At 41.8% G+C, this 22,871-nt stretch overlaps 9 non-coding genes across 9 annotated transcripts; 6 read left to right on the plus strand and 3 right to left on the minus strand.

The window, feature by feature from the left end:
- The first annotated feature begins 1,342 nt into the window (after positions 1 to 1,342).
- On the plus strand, positions 1,343 to 1,414 carry trnaa-ugc (transfer RNA alanine (anticodon UGC)). The gene has a single exon. It is a non-coding gene; the product is annotated as a tRNA-Ala (tRNA).
- Positions 1,415 to 1,722: 308 nt separating this feature from the next.
- On the plus strand, positions 1,723 to 1,816 carry trnai-uau (transfer RNA isoleucine (anticodon UAU)). The gene is made up of 2 exons: positions 1,723 to 1,760; positions 1,781 to 1,816. It is a non-coding gene; the product is annotated as a tRNA-Ile (tRNA).
- Positions 1,817 to 11,806: 9,990 nt separating this feature from the next.
- Positions 11,807 to 11,878, plus strand: trnap-cgg (transfer RNA proline (anticodon CGG)). Its single transcript has one exon. It is a non-coding gene; the product is annotated as a tRNA-Pro (tRNA).
- A 1,915-nt stretch (positions 11,879 to 13,793) lies between these two features.
- trnap-agg (transfer RNA proline (anticodon AGG)) lies at positions 13,794 to 13,865 on the plus strand. Its single transcript has one exon. It is a non-coding gene; the product is annotated as a tRNA-Pro (tRNA).
- A 492-nt stretch (positions 13,866 to 14,357) lies between these two features.
- On the plus strand, positions 14,358 to 14,431 carry trnat-agu (transfer RNA threonine (anticodon AGU)). The gene has a single exon. It is a non-coding gene; the product is annotated as a tRNA-Thr (tRNA).
- A 267-nt stretch (positions 14,432 to 14,698) lies between these two features.
- On the minus strand, positions 14,699 to 14,771 carry trnak-cuu (transfer RNA lysine (anticodon CUU)). Its single transcript has one exon. It is a non-coding gene; the product is annotated as a tRNA-Lys (tRNA).
- Positions 14,772 to 15,148: 377 nt separating this feature from the next.
- On the minus strand, positions 15,149 to 15,221 carry trnav-gac (transfer RNA valine (anticodon GAC)). Its single transcript has one exon. It is a non-coding gene; the product is annotated as a tRNA-Val (tRNA).
- A 577-nt stretch (positions 15,222 to 15,798) lies between these two features.
- On the plus strand, positions 15,799 to 15,870 carry trnae-cuc (transfer RNA glutamic acid (anticodon CUC)). The gene has a single exon. It is a non-coding gene; the product is annotated as a tRNA-Glu (tRNA).
- A 470-nt stretch (positions 15,871 to 16,340) lies between these two features.
- Positions 16,341 to 16,428, minus strand: trnay-gua (transfer RNA tyrosine (anticodon GUA)). Its single transcript is given in 2 exon segments — positions 16,341 to 16,376; positions 16,392 to 16,428. It is a non-coding gene; the product is annotated as a tRNA-Tyr (tRNA).
- Between the last annotated feature and the right edge of the window lie 6,443 nt (positions 16,429 to 22,871).

The raw sequence follows: 22,871 nt of genomic DNA on the forward strand, positions 1-22,871 counted from the left end.
AAATGCTTATCATGCTGTTTCTCCTTTGCTGCTGCAGCGGTGTTATATTTACGGGGAAACATGTTCTCATCCTCTCCATGGGCCTGCTTTCAGACCTCCAACTCCGCTGGGTTGAAATAACTGGATCTCCATTGATGATGGCTTTTTATAGAGGTTATGATGCTGAGCTGCTTAAAGTGTCTGTCTTGTAAACAGGACATTCTGCATTCAAACCCCAGCAGTGCTTCACTCTCGGTGGAGTTCCTGCTCATCACTTCCTGTATTACAGCTTTTGTTTGCAGTTTCTGCCAAATAAGACACAAAACTTATTGTGATGTGAGTCTGAAGAGCTGCTGCCTTTGATGCGTCACCTGATGAAACCTGAAAGAATTTCCAAAATCACATGTGATTCAGATGTAAACACAAAGTCTGCTACACTTCAGAACAGCTGTGAAGCTTATTGATCATTCATTTGTTGATTATTAATGATCAGCTCAGAAGCAAACAGTGTATCTGAAGCACAGACTTGTGTTCAGTCAGTAATTTGGTAGGATGACTACACAGGATAAATCACTCCAACCTGAGTGGATATTTGAGAGATCAGAGTGTTGCACATGATAAGCACTTCCTGTGCAAAAGGCCACTCAAGGCAGAGCAGTCGAGACCTGCTCTATATATACTTGACCTAACTTCATTATAATGTTTTGACGTGAGTTTAAAAAAAGAGGCTAAAACATTAGGAGTTTGCCTTTAAGTGGACTTCAATGGCTGCTGTTTTGTCATCACATGTACACTTGTGTTCACTTTGGTAATTTGGTAGGATGACTACACAGGATAAATTGCTCCAAGCTGAGTGGATAATTGAGAGATCAGGGTGTTGCACAAGATAAGTACTTCCTGTGCTTCATTATCAACGCTGAAGATGGCAGGGATTGAAGGCAGGGCCTCATACAGGCAAAGCATGCACTCTACCACTGAGCTACATCCCCTGCATGCTGCACAATGCCCGCTGGAAACTAATCACTAAACTGTTGCAAAGGAAATTATCAATCTGCAGTCTTTGCTCTGATCATTTTACTCCTGGAGATACTTTCACAGCTGCCAAAGTCGTGCGAACAAACTAGCAGACAATCGGTCACCTGTCAAGATAAAAATATATATAATCACGCTGTGCATGTGCAAATAAAAAGCCGTATATGCATCATAATCATGGACCAGTAAAGTTGGTGACAGATAGAACATGATGTTACTTCATCAGTTAAGTTTGGTATATTTCATTAACATTTTGTTAAAGGCAGGATCCCTGTCTCCTCTTCTTCCTATAGTCTGGGGAAAAAAACTGCTAAAGCTACTCCACCATGCAGGGGATGTAGCTCAGTGGGAGAGCGCATGCTTTGCATGTATGAGGCCCCGGGTTCAATCCCCGGCATCTCCACAACTTATCTTGTTTAAAACTTAGACAATTTTTACGATGAGAACAGAAGAGTATCTTACGAGTATCTCAACAGAGATTTGTTTGGGTGAGCTGGCTCGACAGTCGAAAGCTCCAACCAGAGGTAACGAGTATCACGACGTTATCAACTTGGTTTGTCGACCCAGGCTTTCCTCAGCAGGCTCTGTGCATGTCCACATAAAAAAGAGCTGTTTACAGGGACCAGATTTTCAGTCCAACATTCTCCCAACTGAGCCATTTCGGGTGTTACTGTTTGTTTCACAGAACGTGTCAGGAGGGACAAGTCACAGGCTCCAGTGGCGCAATCGGTTAGCGCGCGGTACTTATAAGACAGTAACTTGCGGAGTGATGCCGAGGTTGTGAGTTCAAGCCTCACCTGGAGCAGATGATTGGTATCTTGGAAGAAAGTTGGTATCTTGTTGAAAAAAGTTAATGAAGCTCAACACAAACGTAGTCATGCCAGAGTTCTGCCGACAGAAGCAACAACAAAACTGGAACTAATTTTCACTGCTATGCAGATGAGCCCCACAACCTCTCACATGCTAAGCGAGCGCTCTACCATTTGAGCTAATTCCCCTGGGCTGGCATGCAAGCTAAACTTTGGAAAAAAAGCAGTGAATAGTTCGAAGGAGGCAGACTGGGTACTCGGCACTAAAACAACATTTGAAATTTTCTTTACTTCCACTGCTAAGGAAAACTGCTGGGAGTTAAAACAAGCAAGGTTAATACTGTACTGAAGATCTTCCCTCTTCAGCTAGTGCAGCTTCAGTATGGCATTGTTACTATTGTAATGATGTCATCTTCAAATCCAACAAACTTTGGATAGTGAACAGCTAGCTGTTGCTAAAAAGCCGTTTTTGTCAGTCAGCACTGCCCCAACAAGTAGCACTTACTGAATTCAACAGTCAAGTTAAGGTAACATTTGTGACTTTCAATTACTTCCTCAACCCCCACCCCCCACATCACTGATAATACCTGCTGTCCTGGTGATTGAAGAAAAGAAGGAATGACATTCCTCATCTTTTTTGTCCAAATTCCAACCAGGACAACCCCAAAGAGAAGCACTTATGCACAAAGACTTCATCAGTGTCTCTGATTGGAGTGATCTGAGTTAGATCTGAAGAAAACATGGCTCCAAGACTTATTGTTGTTTTTGCCATTTAACAATGAAAGGGGAAAAAGAGAGCAAAGAGAATAGAAACATTAATACATAAAATAGTCATCAATGTCTCTCATTGAATTGGCTAAGTCACATTAAGCTTCAATTCTGACCTAACTCTGGTGATTAGTGATTAGGGTAGTGTTGTTTCAACTGATCTGAAGAAATCTGTTCAAAATGGGAATCTTAATCATTTTGTTGAAATTCTAACCAGGACAACCTCAAAGAGAAGCACTTTTGCACAAAGAATTCATCAGCGTTTCTGATTGAGGTGGTCTGAGTTAGATTCTAAGAATCTAATGGGAAATGGGTAAAGGAAGGAAAACTTCTGAAATCACCAACATTACCCCAAATAATAGCACTTACTGCTCTCAGAACACAAGTCTGTGCTTCAGTTGGGGAAATGTTGAGGACAAATTTGTGAATTTAACTGATCACAATGAATCAATTTAGCAATATTTTGTCCAATTTCAAACCAGGACAACCCCAAAGAGAAGCACTTATGGACAAGAATTCATCAGTGTCTCTGACTGGAGTGATCCGAGTTAGATCTGAAGAAAACATGGCTCCAAGAATTAATGCTGTTTTTGTAAATTAACACTGTTCCATCAGTAACCATCAAAGGAGATGCTGATTCTGTGATGTCACAAAGGTTCTAATGACATCACAGAGATCAAAGACTCCTCCCACTTTTTTGTCATGACCTCCACAGTAGAGTGCACTCTGTTAATGAAGCTTAAAAGACAAATGTGCCAGATACCTGTGGGGTTCCATGGTGTAATGGTACTCTGGAATCTGAATCCAGCAATCTCAGTTATAATCTCGGTGAAACCTGAATCTTACACAATTGTGAGGAGCACAACTGTTGACTGACACAGACGTGGCTTCAGAGACAGACTGTCAGTACTGATGCTGAGCTGCTTAAAGTGTCTGTCTTGTAAACATGACATCCTGCATTCAAACTCCCAGCAGTGCTTCACTCTCAGCTGTTACAGCTTTTACTTGCAATCTCTGGACAAGACAAGAGAAACAGTAATTTAGTGGTTGTTGCGCAGACGGAAATTTGGTGATTGACCGCTTTGCACAGGACACAAACTTTGGTAAGAGTCATGATGGTCAGCAACTGATATTGGCAAAATAACACAAGGGCTTGTGCGGGATTTGAACCCAGGACCTCTCGCACCCCAAGCATTCAAACCCCAGCAGTGCTGTGGTTCATACTTTACAGTTTGTTTTCAGTCAGACCTGCTGATCTGCAGTGATGGGCTGTGTGTCTTTATGGGGGGGTGTAGCTCCCCAGTTCCCCAGTTCAAATCTGGGTGCCCCCTGCCAAACTGCTTATTTTCACATGTAAACACAAACTGTTTGACTGTGATGTTTCTCAGTTCAGCCCACCTGGTGTTGGTATTATCTTTCACTGCCTTCTGTAACTTTTGTTCACAGGGAGACAAAAATGCCTGAATTACGCACCCTGCACAACACAGACTAACCTCAGGGGAACAGACCGCCAGCAAGGGCCCCTCAACACACACTTTGATATCAGTAAATCCACCGTGTTTCAAAGAAGTTCAGAGTGTTTCTGACATGGATACAGACAGACAGATCCAGTGTCCCAGAGAGAGAAGAGTCCCGACACTCCCTGATCTCACTGCGGGGTGGTCACGTGGTTCATGTCAGCCCGCTGAACTGTCATGTTCTTCTGTGGAACAGACAGCAGAGACTGAGACATTGCATGCTAAATATAAATAAAACCACATACTCAACTACTTGTTTGGCTGTTATTGCATCATTCCATATTTGCACATGTCAGTTTCACATTTGGAGTGGTAGGGTGACAACTGAACGCTCTGTATAAGTATTACTTAGATACGTTTTCAAGTTTTAGTGGGAAAGCAAACACATCTCTCAAGGAGTTAACCTTGAGTCTGGCGCCTTAGACCACCTGACATGTTCGTCCAGCTGCCAGTCTCTGATGAGGAAACAGAAACCAATGTAGAGGAAGGGGGCAGTGCAACTGTGCTAACATTAGCATGTAGTGTGAGGATGAAGTAAACTGTAAATCTCACTTTGAGCAACGTAGAACATTGTTTATTATTTGAATATGACTGCACAGAGTTTTTGAATGATCAATAATCTTCTCAGCTGTTCTGAATGGTGACAGTGGGGCAGCCTTTGTGTTTACATCTGAATCACATGTGATTTTGGAAATTCTTCAAAACAGCTTCAAAGGAGGAGTTTCATTCTGTGAGTATTGTTACATCATCAGGCGATGTATCAAAGGCAGCAGCTCTTCAGACACACAAGTGACACACAACTGTGAGGAGCACAAGTGTTGACCTCTCACACCCTACACATTCAAATCCCCACCAGTGCTGTGGTTCATACTTTACAGTATGTTTTCAGTCAGACCTGCTGATCTGCAGTGATGGGCTGTGTGTGCCCCCTGCCAAACACTGCATGTTTTCACATGGGGATGGGGGGGTTTGAAATTACAAAGGGAGGAAGAAAAGACAGAGGGAGGCTTGTCACTGTAAATTACTGTGATGATTGCTGATTCTCTCAAATAAGAATATGTTTAAAACAAACGAACCAAATCAATTAAACGGCTTTGCTTTGTCGTGACACCCAAACATTTGGACACAACTTTCTGACAGGCTGTCATTAGTCTTACTAAAGTTTTCCGAGCGTGAAAAGCGGTTAATCACCAAATTTCCTTCTGCTGAACAAAGCTGTAATAAAGGAAGTGATGAGCAGGAACTCCACTGAGAGCGAAGCACTGCAGGATGTCTTGTAGCCAACAACAGAAGTGCCACTGCAGCACTCTGCTGCTCAACTCTCAGTATTATAGATATGACGGACAACATTCTCTGTGTTTTCCTGTTAATCAGTGCTGCTGATAAACTCATGTCTCATGAGCACGCCAGCACGCTTCCACTGCACCACTCTGCTCACTATGTTCAAGTTGCAATGTCCTCTGGAGTTTTGTGTAATTTTTAACCACCACATCCACTTTCTGTCAAAGCGGCTGTGGTGGTTAAAAAGTCCTGAGATTTCCCCCTGCAGTGTATCAAATGACCACGAGGGGGCAGCTTGGAAAATGAAGTCAGAGCTTATTGAAGAGCATCAGACTTTTAATCTGAGGATCCAGGGTTCAAGTCCCTGTTCAGGTGCTGCAGCTTCTTCCCAATGGCTGTTTTTTTGTCATCACATGTATCTTTGAGTTTATGACGAGGTGAAGGCGATGGACTGCTAATCCATTGTGCTCTGCACGCGTGGGTTTGAATCCCATCCTCGTCGGTGTTTAGCTGGCTTTAGTCTGTCTGAGTTGTACCCTGCTGTTGAGCAGATTAAAATGTGGTGATTGCCCTTTTTTAACAGGAGACAAACTTTGTTAAGAGTCATGATGGTCACTACACTACAGAAACTGCATGCACTCATTCATTTGAAGCGACTGTGAGAGTGTGACGTATCCATCTGTGTCGCGTGGGAGATCAATGAAAGGCAGGAAATGACTTTGATCTCCAGTGACGTCACACAGTCTCGTTGTGGAGTTATTAGTTGTTGATTCTGCAAAAACGGTCCATAGAAGTCTAATATCACCAAAACATGTTAACCAGACAGTGTTCAAGGATTTGAGGTTTAAACCACTAAATTCTCTTTATTAACTAAAGCTGTGTCTGTTATATCTATAACATTTAACATTATGCAGAAGGCACTGCTAGGATTTGAACCCAGGATCTCCTGTTTACAAGAAAGGCGCTTTGACCAGCTAAGCCACAGCATCACGCTGAAGTACATGTATATACAGAGGATCTGGTAATGGAAGTGTAATGTGTATACTGCAGCTGAGGTTGATGTTAAAGTGGTTTGAGCTACCATTTGAGCTAATTCCCCTGAGAGAACAAACTACCAGACAATTGGTCACCTGCCAAAATAAAAATATATATAATCACACTGTGCACGTGCAAATAAAGATCAGTGTATCATCACGGTACCACTTTGGGTTCATTTAGAGAACATGTGCTGATGGCTGGGGAATTAGCTCAAATGGTAGAGCGCTCGCTTTGAAACCTGTGGATGTTGTTAAAGCGGCCTTTTCTCAAAGCTTAGCTTCCATGCTAGCATTGCAGGGGAATTAGCTCAAATGGTGCTAATTCTGTGCTGGCTTAGCATGTGAGAGGTAGTGGGATCGATGCCCACATTCTCCACAAGACTTTAGCTCTTTGGAGATACAGCAACAAGTGAACTAAACACAGCAAGTCTTTGGTTTTTTTTTTGTATGGATTCATGGCAGAGGTTACAAAATTAAGGAGGTCAAGAAGGTCAGTGGATCAGCAACAACCATATAAATTACTGTTTCTCTTGTCCAGAGATTGCAATGATAATTTTGTGGTTCATGGTGTTGATGCAGAGACAGAACTTCACAACTCTCTGCAGCATCCAACAGAAGCTGGATGCTGCTGTTGTGCATTTAAACTGGAAAATAGTGAGATGACACCTGTTGTGTCATTCTTTATACTTGTCTATGCAGAGCGGTGAAATGGTCCATAGAAGTCTAATATATCATCGAATCATGTTAAAGGAACGGAGGTTCTAGTCCCAACCACTAAATTCTCATTATTAACTAAAGCTGTGCCCCGTATAAGGCTTGAACTCATGACCTTCAGATTATGAGACTGATGCGCTGCCTACTGCACCAAATGTTTCAAGTAACCCAAATAGGAAAGTTCCTTATTGACAGCATTGTTGCGCTTTGCGACATCTGAGCTAAAGATACAAATAAACTAATATAAATTGGCTTTTATTTTGAAATGCTCTTGTTCTTTCTGTAGCTTAAAGCGTCAATGAGTTGAAACGCAGCAAAACATATTAAATGATAAAAGTATAATACAAATACAATAAAAAATTGTAGCCGTTGATGTGACATTATGTTACGGCTTCAGCTGGCGTCTTCACTGTGGCAAGTGTCTTGTTACTGCCACTACACGTTGATGTTACGGCAGTTGCACTGCCCCTTTCCTCCACTTTGGTTTCACCAGAACCATTAAATATGGTATAACCTGTAATACATAACTGTCGAACCCTCAGTCTTCTGATCCGAAGTCAGACGCCTTGTCCATTAGCCCCTGGCCATTGTGACTCTTACCAAAGTTTGTCTCCTGTGAAAAGCAGTCAATCACCAAATTTCCATCTGCTCAACACAGCAACAGTCTGAAGAGCTGCTGCTTTTGATATATCGCCAGTCAGCAAATAGCAAATTTGGCAAGGATCATGTAGATCTACATACTGTAGGGTATCATCAAGATCACAGGTTGGTAACATCACCTGTGAGCAGAAAATCCAGAAAATCCCCACCCGAACACCAGAGGAAGGTTAGTCTTTTCTGTAGTTCCATGTCACACTTTTTTTAAACTCAAACCAAATCTATCGAGGTGTCTGCACGGAATCCTCCTGTGGTTGTACGAGCAGTTTGGTGATCTTCTGTAGGATGGCGACCTGTTTCTTCTGGATCGCTGTCTCCTCTTCTTCCTGTAGTCTGGGAAAAAAACTGCTAACCCTAACCCACCATGCAGGGGATGTAGCTCAGTGGGAGAGCGCATGCTTTGCATGTATGAGGCTTCATCAGTGTCTCTGATTGGAGTGATCCGGGTTAAATAGCTCACACATGATCTCTCCCAAAGAGTCTTGCAGCCACTTCCCTGTTGTGTCTGAATGAAACCACTCCTACCTGTCTACTTTGTTGAGACGGTTTCAATGGTCTTGGTAATGGTTCATATCAGGAACAGACAACGATCCTCTTAAATTCATGAGGTCCTTTAGCATATGGTGAGACGGCAGCTAACTGTGGTGATTGGCTGTTAGGGGAGTGTTGCTGCAGCTGATCTGACCAAATCTGTTCAAAATGGGAATCTTTGTTTTTTTTTTGTTTTCTTTTGTTTTCCAACCAATTCCAACCAAAACTAGAGATTCAAATTTTTGTTATTCATTGACACAGCACCAACAAAGAGCATGTACTACTTTCTGAACACAAGTCTGTGCTTCGGTTCAGGGAAAGTTGATGACAAATTCAGCTGCTTTTAAGAAATTTATCAAAACTGGTTTTAACTCCATCCAGGACAACCCCAAAGAGAAGCACTTGTACAAAAGGACGTCATCAGTCTTTCTAATTGAAATGATCAGTGATGCATTCTAAGATGTCTTTGTCAGTCAGCACTGCCCCAACAAGTAGCACTTACTGAATTCAACAGCCAAGTCAGTGCTCAAGTTAAGGTAACATTTGTGACTTTCAAATTACTTTCTTAACCCCCACCACCCAAAAATTGATAGAACCTCATCTGCTTGTGATTTGCTTTTGAAATCACCAACATTACCCCAACTAATAGCACTTACTGCTCTCAGAATACAAGTTGGTGCTTCAGTTCGGGAAATGTTCATGACAAATTCGCGAATTTAGCTGTTTTAAAGAAATCTATCAAAACTTTAATTCCATCCAGGACAACCCCAAAGAGAAGCACTTATGCACAAAGACTTCATCAATGCCTCTGATTGGAGTGATCCGAGTTAGATCTGAAGAAAACATGGCTCCAAGAATTAATGTCGTTTTTGTGAATTAACCCTGAAAGGGGAAAAGAGAGCAAAGAGAATAGAAGTCAGATTGAGCTCAAATTTTTACCTCACATGATCTCCTCCAAAGAGTCTTTGCAGCCACTTCCCAGTTGTGTTGCAGTTCCAATGGACTCCCTTTCAGGCTTTTGCCCATCTTATACCTGAATGAAACCACTCCCACAGCTCCCTGTCTACTTAGTTTGGGCGGTTTCAATGGTCTTGGTAATGGTTTGTAATGAAGAACACATTTAGTCCATCAGGAACAGACAACAATCCTCTTAAATTCATGAGGAGCATTGGCATATGGTGAGAGGACTGTTAACTGCAGTGATTAGAGATTAGGGTTGTGTTGTTGTAGCTGATCTGAAGAAATCTATTTAAAATAGCAGATCATCATCTTTTTTTTTTACTGAATTTCTGAGCAGGACACCCCAAAGAAAAGCATTTATGTAGAAAGTTAACAAGCAGCTGTGTTGTGTTAGAAACAACAAACATGTCCAGAAAAGACAAACTGTTCTGTGTATTTCCCTGAAGAGTTGCCAGACTGTGTTCACACCTTGATTACTGCCATCACAGTTCACCTTTTGTGTCTTTCTTTTGTCATCCCTCACAAAATTTAATTTGCTGGCACAGAGGCACCAATAGAAAAATGGTGGGGGGGCTGTGACTTGGTTCCCATCATTCATATTAAAGAGCCGTTCAAGAGACTCTCTGTGATCTCTGTGAACATAAATCTTTACCTCGGTCTTCTGATCCAAAGTCAAACACCTTGTCCTTTGGGCCATGTGGGGTCTGAGTGTGGCCCATTTTAATGTCCTGTTGTCAGTTAAGTGTCTGTTCTTGTCATATTTCATTGCTTCAACATTCATCAGGATGATGGCAGCATCAAGCAGCAGAGGTCAGTGTTGGCCATGAACTGAGATCAGATCCACCTTCTGTGGAGGAGATCTGAAAAACCTCACTGATTTCTGTAAAATGGACACAGTTTAGTCTGTTCACCTTCACACAGCTGCCCAACCACAAAGGGACTTGAACCCTCAGTCTTGTGATCCGAAGTCAGACGCCTTGTCCATTAGGCCACATGGTCACTGGGCCTTGGTAATGTCCCATTGTCAGTCAGTCAGCACTGCCTGGATACAACAGTGGTCAGGGCTGTATGATGTATGTTTATACTGAAACTCTGACAGCTCTCCTCCATCTCACTCTTTTACTTTCTCTGGGTTCCAGCCCTCGTAGGCAGCGTGTCAGTCTCATAATCTGACCAACGATCCATGTTGGTCCATGATGTTAACGTGTGTTAAAATCAGAGAGAATTTACACTCATTCAACTCAAATCCAGGAACATCCCAAACATGACTATTAGTCCTGTCTGAGAGTTTCCTCCACTGACAGCAAACATACTGTATATCCATACTGATCACTGTGATCAGGTTTGAATCATCTCTGTGAGAATCCCACATGAAGCTGCCAGTGTGCGGTTCTTATATGACAGTAACCTGCAGAGTGATGCTGAGGTTGTGAGTTCAAGCCTCCCCTGGAGCAGCTGGTTGAACTATTTGAAGAAAGGTGGTATCTTCTTACAGCGCAAAAATTCTTTCTTTTTTTGTGGATGATGTCACAGTACTCACAGAATGAAACTCCTCCTTTGAAGCTGCTTTGAAGAACTTCCAAAATCACATGTGATTCAGATGTAAACACAAAGGCTGCCTCACTGTCACCATTCAGAACAGCTGTGAAGATTATTGATTATTCATTGATTGATTATTAATGATCAGCTCAGAACCAAACAGTGTATCTGAAGCACAGGAAAGAGTTCTGCTCTCCAACACTCTGATCCCTCAGTTACCATCGAGTGCACACTGTTAATGAAGCTCAGGTAGACACAGGTAGATGAATAGTCCTACATTAAAACCGTGAATGGATTTCCCCAACAAGCCTTTTGATAGCAGCTTTAGAAGGTGCTGTGTTCAGGTGACAGTCTCCTCTGGAATTGAGGGTTCAAATACCACTCCTGACAGTCTGTGCTGTTACCCAGCTTCTTTGTCTGAGGGCCTTCTGGGAAAGATTTTTGTTGTGCTTTAAGTCACATCTGTCCTCATTCAGCTGATTCCTCAATTAACTGTTAGTACAAACTGTTTGTAACATATCACATACATCTTCACTGAAATAATGACACCTGTGTCACCTGTGAGAAAGCTCAAAGCTGTGTCCAAAGGTTTGGAGGAGTGAATGGCAGAAAGATGTCTTTGAAGCCATTTGGACACACAACCAGTCAGCGTGCAGCATTCAACCTCACAATATTTCATGTGGTTGTGGTGTGGTTGAAAGACGAGGCAGAATATTGGAAATGTAGGTCAAAACAAGGTCCACCTGTGATGCTGAAACCCGGGATCAAACCATGGACCTTTAGATCTTCAGTCTAACATCAGTTTTAGATTAAATTAAACAATTCAATGTTGCACTCATTCATGCACTATGCAATGTTGAAAAGGCACATAAAATGGGAATTTGACTGTTTCATAATAAAGGAGTTAGGACTTAAAACACTAAAGCCTGTGTGCTCCCTGTGGCTCCCTCAGATCCAGGACCTTTAAGTCGTTGCAGCTAATGGCTCGTTGGTCTAGGGGTATGATTCTCGCTTCGGGTGTGAGAGGTCCTGGGTTCAAATCCCGGATGAGCCCTTAGTGTTATATTGCCAATATCTTCCCAAAGTTTGTCTCCTGTGAAAAGCGGTCACCACATTTCCATCTGCTCAACACAGCAACAACCACTTTGTCTTGTCCAGAAACTGCAAGCAAAAGCTGGAATACATGAAGTGATGAGCAGGAACTCCACTGAGAGCGAAGCACTGCTGGGGTTTGAACGCAACATGTCCTGTTTACAAGACAAGGCTTATTGATACTAATACATACTAAGCCAGCAGCCTGCCCATTGAGCTAATTCCGCTGTGCTAACATGCTAGCGTGCGCAGCTCACTTGGGAGAGCGTTAGACTGAAGATGTAAAGGCCCCTGGTTTGTCACATGTCAGGATGGCTCAGTGGTCTTTTGGAGCCCACTGAGAGACGTGCTGTGTTTAATCTACTTTCTCTTATCCAGCATACATCGACCAACAATGACTGCTAGAGTCAAATATCTTAACATCAGTTTGAACCAACATGAAACTAGCTGAGGTTTAAATAGTGTAATTACAGCTGCTGGTCATTACGTCTCTGTGGGGCAATGAGCCAGTGTGTTTGGCTGTTAACTGAAAGGATGGTGGACAGGAACCTGCAGAGAGATGCTGAGGTTGTGGCATTGTGCATCAATTTGGAGAGCAGCAGCGGTCAGGTGGACAGGTTTCCTTCAGCAGTTCTGCCCTCTGTGAATACACCTGTTTGGTCACACCCTGTGTTGTTATTGTTTTCACCAGCTTGAGGAATTGGTTGTCACATTTGTTGCTGCTAACAACCTTTTCAAAAGAAAAGCTGTCACAAAAAGAACAACAGCATCAAACGCACGAGTGTTGAGCACAGAGACTTTCGATTTGCAAAGTTTAACAGGCTGTTGATGGTTTCCGTTTTTAACAGATGCTCCTTGACAAGCAGAGAGATAAGAACTCATCTTCCTTTCTTTTGGCTGGAACTACAAAGCCTCTTCAGTTTTCAACAGCATTGTCATCCATTGGAGGACTGTTTGGAGCTTCATCAGCCTCCTCACCAGGGTGAGCATTCTGGGAAGTAGTGGAGTCAGGGTCAGGTCCTATGACAGTTGTTGCATCAGCTACATCATCCATTTAACGTTTTTGTTTTGCAGAACGAATCCTCATGTTTCCCTCAATGAAGGAAAGATTAGTTGGCACGAAAGGGTAGGTTTTCATGTTTGAAAAGCCCATTTTCCCCGTTTTTGAACTCTGCTTCAACAGCAGCAGAACTTCCACTGATGCTGGTGCTTCAGAAGAGTCAGAGTCAGTCGCGATGGTACGTAGAAGTTGTTTTGCATGTTCCACAGATTGTGACTTAAGAAGCTGTGCTATTGACCTCACAAAGAAATCTTTAACACCATGTGTTTTATTTTTCAGGCCGTCTCACTGGCAGATCATCTTGATGCAGTGTGCAACATCTACCCTTACAGAACATGGGGGCAGTTTTGAAGGTTGATTCCCAAGCAAGACGTTAAACCTATTCAGATCAGCCAAATCAGAAAAGCCAATTTAGATTATTTTATTTGTATCTTTAGTTCAGATGTAGCAAAGCGCAACAATAAGGATCTTTCCCATTTGGGTTACTTGAAGTGATGGTGGCCACTGATGCAACACTCCGTAGCAGCACCACTCTGATGTACAGGGATGTATTTTGGATCTGAAAATACCCCCAACATATGTGGCTGACCATCGTGGCTCTTACCAAAGTTTCTTTAGCATATAATAAACTGTCACATTAATGTCCTGAATGTGCTGTGTGGAAATAATGAAAAAAAAAAAAAAAAAAAGCCCCACAAATGTTCCATCAGTAACCATCAAAGGAGATGCTGATTCTGTGATGTCACAAAGGTTCTCATGACATCAAAGGGATGAAAGACTCCTCCCACTTTTTTGTCATGAACTCCACAGTCCACATGGCTCGTTGGTCTAGGGGTATGAGTCTCGCTTAGGGTGCGAGAGGTCCCGGGTTCAAATCCCGGACAAGCCCATTTGTTGCCTTTCAGTCAATAAGGGTGCTAACTGTTACACTATGGAGCTGTGTGAGCTTTGCTGTCTGGTTGTTAGTTGCAGTATCTTGGCAACTGAAGCAAGAGCAATGGTAGGGTTAGTATCCTTCCTCACCTATTCTCAGCCTAATGGATAAGGCACTGGCCTCCTACGCCAGTGATTGTGGGTTCAAGTCCAATCTGGGGTGGTTTACAGCATCTTTCTGCTGTTCTCTTTCTGCTCCAAACATAGGGACAGCTTTGAGGATTCACAAAATGTGAGATGTGGTATTCTTGCGCAGTGAAGCTGGCATAGGTACGTGGTAGTGCAAGGAACTAATTTCTAACATATGTAAAAGTTATGTTCACCTCACACACTAAAGGTCTCTGGACAGAAACTATTAAGAAACAACTTTATTCTAGAGTCATGATGGGCAGCTACTTATGTTGGAATATTTTTTATATATCCTCTGTACATTTTTGCATGTCAGAGTGGTGCTGTGGCTTAGTTGGTCAAAGGGCCTGTCTAGTAAACAGGAGATCCTGGGTTCAAATCCCAGCAGTACCTATTTTAACGTTGTTGACATAAACTCATGTAACTTCTTCTGCAGGAGTTCCATTTAAACTAAAACAAACAGAGAATGAAGTTGTTTCCTAACAGTTTCTATCCAGCGACCTTTAGTGTGTGAGGTGAACATGACAATTTTTACATATTCCATTCCGACCACAGGGAGTTACCATCAACCTGAAAGGTGGAAGTCTCAGTACTTTTTAACCTGGTCATAACCAGGCAGTGTTCTGCTGGGTAAGTTTGGGTCTAAAAAAAACTACTTATCCCCCAATGTGGGGCTCGAACCCACAACCCTGAGATTAAGAGTCTCATGCTCTACCGACTGAGCTACCCGGGCTGCTAAAGCTGCAAAAAATGTTCCTAAAAATTCCCAAAAAATACAGACAGTTTATTTTTATCATTATGCTGCGTTTCAACTCCTTGACGCTTTGAGCTGCAGAAAGAACAAGAGCAGTCGCACCATACATCATTATGAGAAACCTGGATGCTGTGTCCAGGAGATTTGGAGGAGAGAATGGCAGAAAGATGTCTTTGAAGCCTTTTGGACACACAACCAGTCAGCGTGAAATATCAGAGTGTTAGACAAGACTGAGTGACGAGTGACTAAGCAGGATAACATGGAGCGATAATTGAGTGTTGGAGAGCAGAACTCTTTCCTGTGCTTCAGATACACTGCTTACCTGAGCTTGAACCTCACTCAGGTACCACCTCCGATGCCAAAACCCGGGATTGAAACAGGGACCTTTAGATCGTCAGTCTAACGCTCTCCCAACTGAGCTATTTCGGCTGGCTGCCCCCATTAATGCTGGATGTCCCACAGTGAAGGCTTCAAATGCACATCTCTCACAGTGTTATCATGACAATGGGACATCACCATGGCCCAGTCTGTATTTTTTAGCAATTTTTTCTCTTGGAAGCAGCCCGGCTAGCTCAGTCGGTAGAGCATGAGACTCTCATGAGACTCCACGTTGACCGCTAAGGAGTTTTTTTTTTAGACCCAAAGTTACCCAGCAGAACATAAGTGTCATATGGGATGAGGATTGGAGACCCCCCACATATACCCTAGCAAGCTGAGCTATCTGATCTCAATGATGTTAGTGATAAGAGACGGCGGGTTTCAATCTTAAATCCCTTAAATCCTGTTGTTTATGAATAGTCCTGATTGATGGTTTTTTCTGCTGCTCTTGTTTCATTTCTTGTTGTCCTGCAGAGTTGGTTGTCTGACTGTTCTCTGTGTTATTGATGCAGTTAAAAAGCTTTGAGAGTTCTTGACCTGTTTCGTGGCTGACAGGTTCAGGTAGATGCAGTCCTACATTAAAAATCATCAAAAATTTCACACACTACAACATCTAGCGTCCACACGCTCCCTGGTGGTCTAGTGGCTAGGATTCGGCGCTCTCACTGCCGCGGCCCGGGTTCGATTCCCGGTCAGGGAAAATGGTTTTACTGAAAAATACAGGTGATTGACTCTAGAACATAAATCTGTCATCATGCACCTGGGGGGTATTTCAGGTAGAAGTTTCAAGTAACTTTGAGTCTATCCCTGAACTCATGCATCAGTATGCAGAAGGTCTTCTGTGTGACAGGCAGAGATACTGTCCACTATATTAACGAGGAGCAGGAAAGAGAAGCATCATGTGGTGTGTGACTTCACTTCCTCTGTGGAAAAACAAACAGAGAATGAAGTTCTCTAATGTTTTGGCCTCTTTTTTTAACTCACGTCAAAACTTCACAATGAAGTTACGGTCTAGTACATAATTTGATTAAAATAACAAGTGTCCTGAAAACCACAGTCTTCAGATTTAGCTCCAGGTGGTTCTGACCACACCAGACGACCAGTCTGTCCACCTGCTGTCTGTAGGCAGACTCATCACTGTGCTGGATGAGGCCGATGAAAAAAACGGTCTCCTTCGAGCCGGATTTGAACCAGCGACCTAAGGATTTCAATAATGAACCACTACAGTCCTCCGCTCTACCAACTGAGCTATCGAAGGGACAAATCTCTCCGAATTGGTGCTGTGACTTATGTACTGTCCAACCTACAGGACAGCAAAACTGTGCTAACATCAACATGTCGTGTGAGAATGCCGTGTGACATTTTCAGTTTACAGCTGTGCTGTGCAATGTGCTACAGTGCTACAGGTCATTTAATGGTTATCACATTTGCCTAACACGTGTAAGGAAGGGTTAGTTCTACTACCATCCCCCAGATCTTGAAGCACAGTATGAAAGAGCACAGTCTTTATTGATAAAAGACCAAAGAAACTAATCAGCTCCCTGTTTGTGTCTTTAGAAAATCAATGACACGTGTAGGCTGCAACATGTGGGTGCTCTGCGATTTGATGGACTGTCATGACTAATGGTTTGTACCATTAGCATGACACAGCACCAACAAACAGCATTTACTGCTTTATGTCCATACGTCCGTGTTTCAATTCAGGAGATGTTGATGACAACGCTTTTTTTTTATATTCCAACCAAGACTTAGTCTCTAGATATCTGCATTTGTGTTGGGAGTCATGGCTCCCACCAAACCTGCTGCTGTCTTTGTCAGTCAGCACTGCCCCAACAAGTAGCACTTACTGAATTCAACAGTCAAGTCAGTGCTCAAGTTAAGGTAACATTTGTGACTTTCAAACTAATTCAGATGTTCTTAACTCCCACGCCCCAAAAACTGATAAAACTTGTGATTGACTTCTGAAATCACCAACACTACCCCAACAAATAGCACTTACTGCTCTCAGAACACAAGTCTGTGCTTCAGTTGGGGAAATGTTGAGGACAAATTCACTCATTCAGCTGATCTGAAGAAATCTATAAAAACTGCTTTTAATACCATCCAGGACAACCACATAGAAAAGCATTTGTACAAAAGGAAGTCGTCTGTGTAATTGAAATGATCAGTATTGTATTCTAAGAAGACCTTAACTTAACCCTCACCCCACATCACTGGTAATTCCTGCTGTCCTGGTGATTGAAGAATGGATGGCATTCCTCATGTTTTTAACCAATTTCCATCCAGGACAACCCCAAAGAGAAGCACTTATGCACAAAACGTCATCAGTGTCTCTGATTGGAGTGATCCGAGTAAGATCTGAAGAAAACATGGCTCCAAGACTTATTGTTGTTTTTGCCATTTAACAATGAAAGGGGAAAAAGAGAGCAAATAGAAACATTCATGCAGAAATTCACATTAAGCTTTAATTCTTACCTAACTCTGGTGATTAGTGATTAGGGAAGAAATCTGTTCAAAATGGGAATCTTCATCATTTTGTTGAAACTCTAACCAGGACAACAACAAAAAGAGAAGCACTTGTGCACAAATAATTCATCAGCGTTTCTGGTGAGTGATCTGGTGATCTGAGTTAGATTCTAAGAATCTAATGGGAAATGGGTAAAGGAAGGAACAACTTCTGAAATCACCAGCATTACCACAACTAATAGCACTTACTGCTCTCAGAACACAAGTCTGTGCTTCAGTTGGGGAAATGCTGATGACAAATTTGACTTGAATTTAACTGATCAAAATTAATCAATTTAGCAATGTTTTGTCGAATTTCAAACCAGGACAACCCCAAAGAGAAGCACTTATGCACAAGAATTCATCAGTGTCTCTGATTGGAGTGATCCGAGTTAGATCTGAAGAAAACATGGCTCCAAGAATGAATGCTGTTTTTGTAAATTAACACTGAAAGGGGAAAAAGAGAGCAAAGAGAACAGAAGTCACATTAACCTCTCATTTTTACCTCACATGATCTCCTCCAAATAGTCTTTGCAGCCACTTCCTTGTTGTGTTATAGTTCCAATGGACTCCCTTTCAGGCTTTTACCTGAATTTATCTTATACCTGGATGAAACCACTCCCACAGCTCCCTCTCTGCTTTGTTCGGGCGGTTTCAATGGTCTTGGTAATGGTTTGTAATGAAGAACACATTTAGTCCATCAGGAACAGACAACGATCCTCTTAAATTCATGAGGTCCGTTAGCATATGGTGAGAGGACTGTTAACTGCAGTGATTGGTGTTGCTGCAGCTGATCTGAACAATTCTTTTCAAAATGGCCATCTTTGTTGTTGTTTTTATTTCAACCAAAACTTCTTTTCTACCAAATGGTTGCATAAACTCTCTGTCCTGATTAATGCTTGGACAGAATGAACAACTTTTGAAATCATCAACTCTGCCCCAACTAATAGCACTTACTGCTCTGAAAACACAAGTCTTTGCTTCATTTGGGGGAATGTTGATGAGAAATGTATGCTTTTAACTGATCTCAAGAAACATTTCAACCAGAGCAAGCTCAAAGAATTAGTTAGAATTAGAATGCTTTTATTGTCATACACGATGTATAACAAACTTTAAAGACAACTCTGTTCTGCAAAATGCATTTATAAAATAAGAAAGACATAGTAAAAAAAGTTTGAATAAATTTACAAAAGGAGCCACTAAGAATATACTGTATGTACAGTTGAGAATTAGCATGACTGCAGAGAACGGTGGAAATAAATATAATGTCCACTAAGAGAAGCACTGATCCACATGTCACCTCCAGTTAAAGTAACATTTGGGACTCCAAAAAAATTCTTTAGAGGTCACAAACTTTTCCCCCAAGAAGTAGCTATTACTGAATCCAACAGTCAAGGTAAGAAGAAAGAAAGGACACATTGACAGAACCACTGTGCTTCATACCAGGACACAGCAGCGTGACTCATGAATCTTCATGAATCATGACTTTCAAACTACTTTCTTCACCCCCACCCCCCAAAAAACTGATAAAACTTGCTGTCCTTGTGATTGACTTTTGAAATCATCAACTCTGCCCCAACAAATATCACTTACTGCTCTCAGGACACAGAGCTGTGCTTCACTTTGGCTAATGTTGGGGATGAATTCATGCAGTCAGCTGATTGCATAGAAGAATCTAAATAAATGGCAATTTTGATCTTTTTTTTTGTTGACTATCGAACAAGAACAACTCCAAAGAGAAGCACTGATGCAGAAAATAATCATCAGTGTCTCTCACTGAATCCACCAAGTCACATGAAGCCTTTGTTTCAGATTAATCTTTGTGCCACCGTTGCAATGGACTCTCTTTCAGACTTACTTATTTTATTTTACTCACCTGACTTATCTTAAACTAAAATGATGCACCCTGTCCTCCTTCAGCAGAAAGTTTCAATTCCAACCACATCTCACATCACAAGTCTGTGTTTCAGTTCAGGAAATGTTGATGACAAATTCATGAATTTAGCTGATCTCAAGAAACAAATAAAATATTTTGTCAAAATTCCAAACAGGACAACCCCAAAGAGAAACACTTTTGCAGAAATGAATCAACAGTGTCTCTCTGACTGAGGTGATCTGAGTTAGAAGACATTGATTCTTTACTTCTTTATTGTCTTTGTCAGTTAACGCTGCCCCAACAAGCAACATTTACTGAATTCAAAACTCAAGTCAATACTCAGGTTGGATAATAAATTGTGACTTTCAGAAAACCTTCTCAAAACTTTTTTCAAGCAGTGTGTTGAATAAATGTGTTGTCCTCCTTCAGCAGGAAGTTTCTGTGGTCTTGGTAACGGTTTGAAGAACAGAATGATCAGACAACGATCCTCTTAAATTCATGAGGACCGTTAGCATATGATGAGAGGACTGTTAACTGCAGTGATTAGGGATTAGGGTTGTGTTGTTGCAGCTGATCTGAAGAGCAGGACAACCCCAAAGAGAAGCATTTATGTAGAAAGGAATAACTGTAGCTGTCTGAGTTAGAGCCTCAGATATGGCTATGGAAGTGCAACAGTCAGAGCTCCATACACAATAACAGTCTTGCTTCTGTTTACCAAAAGCCTCCAAAGTCCACCCTGTATGCTGTATCTCCAACAAAGAGCTAAAGTCTTGTGGAGAATGTGGGCATCGATCCCACTACCTCTCACATGCTAAGCAAGCACTCTACCAGTTGAGCTAACTCCCCTGTATGCATGCTAGTACACATTTTAATTTCTGGTGATGACGTCACCCAGCCCCCCATGTTCTCCGAACGGACCCAAAGTGGTACCATTCATTTGTTCTTGCAAAGCTTTAAGTCCATGATTGTGATACATATACTGATCTTTATTTGCACGTTCACAGCGTGATTATATATATTTTGATCTTGGCAGGTGACCGATTGTCTTTAAGTTTTAAAATCTGTTGTTAGTTTTATTAACTTTTGGAAATGAATCACTTTGTGCGTATTGTTTCTGGAGAGCTCACAGGGGTGCAGTATCTGCTCCAGCAGACCGGTCAGGTGCTGCAGGATGTGCAGCCTGATTCACCTCCTCATTGAGGAGCATGATGTGGAGGATGACATGGAGGAAAATGATCCCACAGTGCTGGAGGTCCTTCATGCCCCCAGCACATCCACACTGGCGTCCAGCCCTCTGCCTTCTACTTCCTCTTCTGTAGCTGCAGTTGATACTCAGGCTGAAGATGAAGAAATGGTAAATTTCATTGTGTCCATCTGAGAACGCAGGAATATAAACATGAGTCTAACTCTTGACTAGGCTTCTTCAAGTCCTTCTTGAATGATCTCGAAATCACTCAGGTTGTTGGTACACAAACAATGTATACTTGTGGGCTTCACAAGTCGGAACCCTGAAAAAAGTAGAGTACACTCCTTTGTACAGCACAAACCTCAAATTTTCTGTGGCGACAAGATACTTTAAATTTGTGTTTTGTTGCCTTTGTGTTAAATTGCTGCCAGTCATGTGACAAATTTTCATTGTATGCTGTGGACCGTGGAGTAACTTCTGAGGTAAGTTGATTAAATAGCTCCCTCTTTTTAATTGTCAACTGTATGTATTTTATCAGAGGTTCTTTATGATGCATGTGAAAAGCAGTCTATCACCAAATTTTCACGGGTGCTTGATGCTGTCTTCATCCTGATGACTGTTGAAGCAATGAAACATGACATGACACTTGCTAAGCTTCAGTGCTGCCAGTTTCTCTGTAGTTTGTCTCATCTGTCGGTCAACACTGTGAAGGACTCTGATTTCGACCCTGTTTGGCAATGGTGGTATAGTGGTAAGCATAGCTGCCTTCCAAGCAGTTGACCTCAGTTTGATTCCTGGCCATTGCAGTTTAGCTTTTGTTTTCCTTCCTGAAATTATCCCCAAAAAATCGGGACCCTAACACCAGAGAAAGGTTAGTGTTTTCTCTACATTCCTCACAGAAATTGAACTTATCTCGCCTGTCTCCATCCATCTTCAACGTAAGCAACAGAGTTCCATCACTCATGAACAAGACCTGAGATGTCTCAGATTTAGAGGTGCTGATCCTCGTCCCTGCTGCTTCACACTCAGCTACAAACTGATCCAATGAGTGCTGTCAGTCTCAGGCTGATGGTGCCAAAAGGACCACATCATCTTAAAGATGGACTTCCACGTGTCCATGACAATACAAGTGAATTAAAATATAGAAAACCTAAAGTAGGATTTGATTCCTTAACAGCATGACAAAGTGTGTCATTAATCTTCTGGATTCTACAGACTGAGTTCATGTTCTGATAGATTTATTTTACAGCTGTAGTAACAATAAATCTCCAGCAGGTGGAAGTATTGCTGCTCAGATGTCATGTACACTGTGGGACACACAATACTCACAGAGGACTTTATTGTGCTGCAGTGAGATGTATAAAAAGCTCCAGTTCTACAGTCAGAAGATGTCCAGTCTGAAGGTGGATGAGTTCTGACTGCAGAAGAAAGTTTCAGAGCGCCTTCCAATGGCTGATTATTGATCTGTGATCAGGTTATGAGCTATAAACACTGATCACCTTCATTACAAACCAATTCCAAACAATATGTAAACTCCATGTCTGAATAGAGGTGGATGTGTGAACGTGTGTTAAAATCAGAGAGACTTTACACTCATTCCACTCAAATCCAGGAACATCCATATCTATAAATATTTACAAACCAATCGGATTTTAAATAAGGCGCTGCACAAATTTTTATTTTTATCAGAAACTCTCTATCGATATCTCTGTCTTTTATTTTACTGCTGTCACTCCAAAAACTTCCCCTCTTCCTTAGCAGCCAGATTGCGCATTGCGTAGTATTTTTTTGATTGGTTGATTTAGTGCCTTTTTCCACCAATAGGAAGGGGGGCGCCATCTTTCCTTCTGCTTGTGAGTGTAACAGATAGGAGAGGATTAATTATTTTACTTTATTAATTTCACCAAAATCCTTCACATTATGTGTTTTGGTTTATTTTCTATCATTTTTCGTTTAGTTCAGTTTTATTCAGGATTATTGTCAATATGATTTGAATTTATGTACTTTCGCCTTTATATTTTAGATTTCCTTAATTTTCATAGTCAGAGCTTTTATTTTGAAAGCCTACGGATATGACGTCTGTAACGACTCGTCAGTCTGCGAGGGGTATGTTTCAAAGGTTGCTGTGTTAAAA

This window comes from Echeneis naucrates, unplaced genomic scaffold (assembly GCF_900963305.1).
Source record: "Echeneis naucrates unplaced genomic scaffold, fEcheNa1.1, whole genome shotgun sequence".
Classification (NCBI taxonomy): Eukaryota; Metazoa; Chordata; class Actinopteri; order Carangiformes; family Echeneidae; genus Echeneis; species Echeneis naucrates.